Below are 6125 nucleotides of genomic sequence, written 5' to 3'. Positions count from 1 at the left end.
ATTAACCATGTTTTCCACATATTCATGCATTCTAATTTCAAGTACAGTACATATGCATTGCTTTCACCACTTACTTTGGGGCATTTTGTTCCCTTTTTGCTTAATTGCTCTTTTTCTTTTTCTTTTTCTCTTTTTTTTTGTTTTTTTTTGTTTATTATTATTTATTTATTTTTTTCTCAATGCATATGATTAAATTATTGGATGCATGAATCATGTCCTAAATATTTTTTTCACAATATTTCAGAAAATTCTAACATACTCAATTCTCAAACCAAATGTTTTCAAATTCAATTTTCCCCATACTTAATTCATGAGCACTCTCACTAGTCTAAGCTAACCAAGGATTCAAATTAAGGACATTATTGTTTTCCGCTTAGGGTTAATGATGTGCTAAAGTAAAGAACAAAGGGGTATAATATGCTCAACATTGGTTTGCAAGGGATAATGAAGGGTTAAGGCCATATGGGTATGTAAGCTCAGTGAAACAAAGGCATCAATCATGTAAGTGTATGCATACATTAAACCATGGAAATATAGAATTAAGCAAGACAAAGATCACAATTTTAGAGAGAAAAACACACACCAAAAATAAAATATTGGTTGGTAAAATACAACCAATTCAAATAGGCACAAAAATCTCACAGGTTTTGTGTGTTCAAGCTCTAAACCATGTTCCAGTATAATATTTCTTCAAACAAGTGTAACATTAAATTTTATTCAAATTAGTGAAGTGCTCTAAAAGGTTTCTTGAAAAAGAAAATATTACTTCAACCAAGTGGTAAAATATGCACAAAATCAAATAAATATGCAATCAAATATGCAAATGCAACAACTAACAAGGAAAATAAACCATTGGTGTTGAGATAGAAGAGTGACTAACCCATGGAGATCGGTATCGACCTCCCTACATTTAAAGATTGCACCGTCCTCGGTGCATGCTGAGATTTGCAAGTGGACGGGTTGTTCCAACTGATGTTTTTCTTCAAGGATTTGGCAGATGGACTTGCTTGTCTCTCCCATGTAACGTCTTCTGGTTCTCTTCCTGGTGGCCATCCTGAAAGAAAAAGGGAAGAAAAGTAACCCAGAAATAAAGATAAGAAAATAAATGAAGTATGGGTGGGTTAATGCCAAATGATACGGGTCTCATTTATATGGAAGCTTCAACATGTACGTGAGAAAATAATAGAAGCACATGGCATACTAGTGGTGCAAAATTTGCAACAAAGGGGAGGAGTGTGGGTAATGAAAATATCAATATAAGTTCATGTCAATGCAAATGAAAGGCAAATATCATAAAAGATTGGCATTGGCAGATAATTAATATCATCCCACAGTGTAAAACAAGTCACTAAAAATAATTCAAGAAAAGATGCAACAGTTGACTAAGAACATTTAACACCAATAGTAAAATAATAAATTTAGAAAAAAAATAAAAATATGCACAAAATTAAAATGCAATGAATGAAAGTATGCAAATAAATTAAATAAAATAAAATGAAAGTGAAAAAGGATGAGAAGAAAAAAGAAAGTCACAAAGGAGAGAGAAAGAAGAAATTAGGATTAGAAAAGAAAAGATAAGATAATTGGCGTTGATTTGGATAAGTTGTGCGGCGCAGGCGACGCGGACGCGTGCGTGACGCGGTCACGTGGTGCGCGATAAGGTCAGGTGACGCGGACGCGTGGGTCACGCGATTGCGTGACCTGATTTGTGCGATTGGCGCGAGTGCAGCCTCGCGTTCGCACAACTCTCTGTTTGAAAACTTGTTTTGCCAAATTTTAGGGTGACGCGGTCGCATAGTTGACGTGAACGCGTCAATGGCCATTTTCTTAAAATGACGCGGCCGCGTGGGGCACGCGGTCGCGTGGGGCACGCGGTCGCGTGGGGCACGCGGTCGCGTGGGGCACACGGTCGCGTGGTAGGGCTTGGGCTTCCAGTACGATTCCAGCCCAATTCCAGCTCAACTTTCGGCCATACACCCTTGTTACGTCGATTTACAGGGCCACGCGGTCGCGTGGGTGACGCGGACGTGTGGGGAAGCTATTTTGCAAATGACGCGGCCGCGTCGGCGACGCGGTCGCATGGACATATTTGTGCCTAAGGCACGCCTCCAGCCACGCTCTCGCATGACTCTCTGTTCAATTCTTTTCTTCCCAACGCACTAGTGATGCGGACGCGTCAGCAACGCTGCCGCGTCGCATGCGTTTTTTTTTTATGCAATTATGCAGTATGCAATGCTAATGTAGATGCTATGAATAATTCCAGGTTCAATAAAATTAAAATAAAATAAAAACAAACAACATGAAATAAAATTGAAAAAGAAACGATCATACCATGGTGGGTTGTCTCCCACCTAGTACTTTTAGTTAAAGTCCTTAAGTTGGACAATTGATGAGCTTCCTGTTATGGTGGCTTATGCTTGAATTCATCCAAGAATCTCCACCAATGTTTGTAATTCCAATGGCCTCCGGGATCCCAAACTAGGCACGTAAAGCCTTTGATCAGCTTCAAACAGATTCTTAGGCTCCCGGGGTGTTGGATGTCAGAACAGATTCTAGGATCCCAAACTTTGCTTTTAAATCCACCTTCGTCTTGATCTATATTTTTCCATCCGGGTAGTTTAGAAATTAGATTCTCACCAGAATAACCAAACGTTTTCCGAGATCTATTTGATAGATCATGATGCCAATCCACACACTTCGAGTTGAAGCGTGGAACCTTACTGAACTTTGTGCACCAGCTCTAAGCACGAGCCATTTCCCTCTTACTCTTAAAGCCGCAGAGAGCTCTAAGCTGGCCATCTGTTTCAAGCAAACCATATTCAAGTGGAAAAATAAAGCTAAAGGTTAAGGATTGTACCCACTTGAAGCTTGTATTGGGTGGTAATGGCCTTGGGATAGGTGGTTCCAGTGGTTCTGTGAGTTCTACTCCCTTGTGCTCTTCTGTGAAATTCTTCACTTCTTTGCAAGATTCTTCAAATGTATCCATGTCCTGATCAAAGCCTTCTATGTCTTCCTTGTCACTTAAGTCATAAACTGGAGGTTGAGAGAAATCTACCTCCGTATCATCTTCGTACTCGCTTGGGGAAGATTCTTCGATCTCAGAGAATTCACTCGCGGATGCAAGTTCATTACTAGAAGAACTTGACTTGAGATTATCATCATCAAGGAAAATTGCTTCTTGGATTATTCTGTCTATTTTTTCATGAAATACCTGCCTTGGGGATTGTGCACTATCCTCCTTAGCATCAGTTGTAACGTCCTTGATAGAATTCTCCACAACTCTAGGTTCCCATGGAACTTCAGCGTCTCCTAAGTCTTCAACCAACTCTTCTTCTTGTATAATGACAGCTTCCTTTACTTGTTCTAGTACGAAGTCATGCTCTGTCTTGTCCACTGGAGTTTCTAATATCTCCTTCATGCTACGCTCTTCATTAGATTGTCCACATGGGGCTTTGGGAGGTTCTTGAATGTCCGAACGTCTAGAAGGTAATTGACTTATTGCTTGCTCCAGTTGATGAAGGGTTGTTTGAAGTTGATCTACTGTTCCCTTGAGGCGAACTTCTGATTCTCGGGGTGATGGATTTGGACGTGGTACATTGGGAAGTGGTTGTGTTTGGGAGTAATTAGATTGGAATCGGGGTGAATGAGGATCATGTGGTGGCGAATGGTGAAAAGGAGCTTGTGAGTGTGGTGGTTCAAAGTTGTGTTGAGAGGATGGCCTATAAGCATAGGGTGGGGCTTGTTGGTAACTACGAGGTTGTCCACCATGTCTATTGCCTTGGTATGCATTGTAGAATGGTCTTTATCCATGATATCTTGGAGGGTGTTGCTGCCTAAAGGGTTGATCAGATCCTCTTGGCTCCATCCATCTTTGATTGCTCTGACCTTGATGCATGTTCCTGTTATAACTTTCATTCCTTTCAACAATATTAGAACCAAACTCAAAGCGAGAGGGGTAAAAATTCATAGTGACTAATAAAAATAAAAGGGAAAAATAAAAACAAATAGACAAGTAAAAGAAAAATATTTACAATAACCAATAATAAGGCACACAGTTGCAGCTCCCCGGCAACGGCGCCATTTTGATGAGAGAACTTTTGTGTGGTCTAGAAATTTGCAGATAAATCCTCGTTGCAAGTATAGTTTCTAAACCAACAAAAGTCCTTTCATACAAATATTTTGGTTGTCACAAGTAACAAACCCCTTTAAAATTGATAACCGAGTATTTAAACCTCAGGTCGTCTTCTCAAGGAACTGCAGGGAAGTATGTTCTTATTATTGGTTATGAAGATTGTAAATTGGGGTTTTGGAGATGAGGAACAAGTGATTTAAATTGCAATTAAAGTAAGTAAAAGACTGTAAATTAAATAAATAACTGTAAAACACACTTTTGGCAAGGTATGAGAAATTAGAAGTCCTATCCTAGTTATTCTTATCAATGATGATAAAAATTGGATCTTAATTCCACTTAGTTAACCTTTGCTAGAGCAAAGGAAAGTCAAGTGACTAATTAGTTAGATCCTCAAATCCTAGTTAATCCCTAAGGAAAGATTGGGATTATTGAAGTCCAATTCAATTAGCAAAGATAACGATTATCAATCATGTTTGAGTTTGATAACTCCTGAGTTACTGATTTCTTAACCAAGACCGAAAGGGGAAAAGTAAATCTACTGGAATAAAATTGTCTTCAGATTGGGGATAAAAGTAACATAAATAAAAGAAAGCAATTGTAAACTGAAATACCTCAAATAACATTAATTCAAAGAGTAATTTGTAACATAGAAGAATTCATAAATAAAATTGAGAAAAAAATAAAAAGGAATATTGAACCTGATAAAAAGATAATCCTGAAAGCGAATAAAATCCTAAATCTAAATCTTAATCATAAAGAGAGAGGAGAGAACCTCCCTCAAAACTACATCTAAATCATGAAAAGTGAATTATGAGAGCCTGTTTTTTGAATGAATGGATTCTCCCACTTTATAGCCTCTAATCTGTGTTTTCTGGACCGCAAACTGGGTCAGAAACAGCCCAGAATTCGCTGGTTGCGAATTCAAACACGCTGACTTTTCGTCACTGCGACGCGGCCGCGTGGAGCACGCGTTCGCGTCACCTAGCGTCAGGGAAACTATGACATATTATATATCAAATTGAAGCCCCGGACGTTAGCTTTTCAACGCAACTGGAACTGCATCGTTTGGACCCTTATAGCTAAAGTTATAGCCGTTTGAGTGTGAAGAGGTCAGGCTGGACAGCTTAGGAATTTCTCCAACTTCTTGTATTCCTTCCACTTTTGCATGCTTCCTTTCCATCCTCTGAGTCATTCCTGCCCTGTAATCTCTGAAATCACTTAACACACATATCAAGGCATCTAATGGTAATAAGAGAGGATTAATAATAAGTAATTTAAAACCATAGAAAACATGTTTTCAATCAAAACACATAATTAGGAAGGCAAATGTAAAACTATGCAAATAGTATGAATAAGTGGTAAAGAGTTGATAAAATCCACTCAATTAAATACAAGATAAACCATAAAATAATAGTTTATCAATGATGAAACCATTTAACACATACGAAGCCATCAATTTTAAAACATAACTAAATCACTCCATTATTTAAAACTTATCAACTTTGAATACAAAAAATCAAATAAAAAACATCCAACATCAGACACACTTCCTATTAAAAAAAGTGAATGTTATGGTACCTAAAGAGTGGTGCTTATTTATTAAAAAGGATTAAAAATTAATATTTAATTTAAAAAATATAAAAATAAATTATTTTTAAAAATATCACAAAAAATAAGTTAGACAAAAGTTAGGCAACAATTAATAACCACTATAGAATTCCCCTTAAAAAAATTACTTGAAAACCCGCTGAATAAGGCTCAAACATATACGTAGAATAGAAGTTTCCTTTTTTAGTTTTTTGCTATTCTATTTTTTCTTTTGGAGAAATTTTCAGACCACATATTTTTGTAATGAAATTTCTAAAATTTTGTATACATATTCCATGTGAGTGTTAGTTACTATTTTGATTTTGGTGTGTCACCATTTTAGTGCCCGTGTCCAAGTTTAAATATTATAATTTAATATAGGGTAAAGTATTTCTGGTCGTTGAGG

General features: G+C 37.3%; 1 protein-coding gene across 2 annotated transcripts in view; it reads left to right on the top strand.

The window, feature by feature from the left end:
* LOC107624210 (two-on-two hemoglobin-3) overlaps positions 1–6125 on the top strand; it is a 19220-nt gene that overhangs the window by 12068 nt on the left and 1027 nt on the right. The window lies entirely within an intron of this gene.

Source organism: Arachis ipaensis, chromosome B10 (assembly GCF_000816755.2).
Source record: "Arachis ipaensis cultivar K30076 chromosome B10, Araip1.1, whole genome shotgun sequence".
NCBI classification, from domain to species: Eukaryota; Viridiplantae; Streptophyta; class Magnoliopsida; order Fabales; family Fabaceae; genus Arachis; species Arachis ipaensis.
This window is presented reverse-complemented; position numbering and strand designations above follow the sequence as displayed.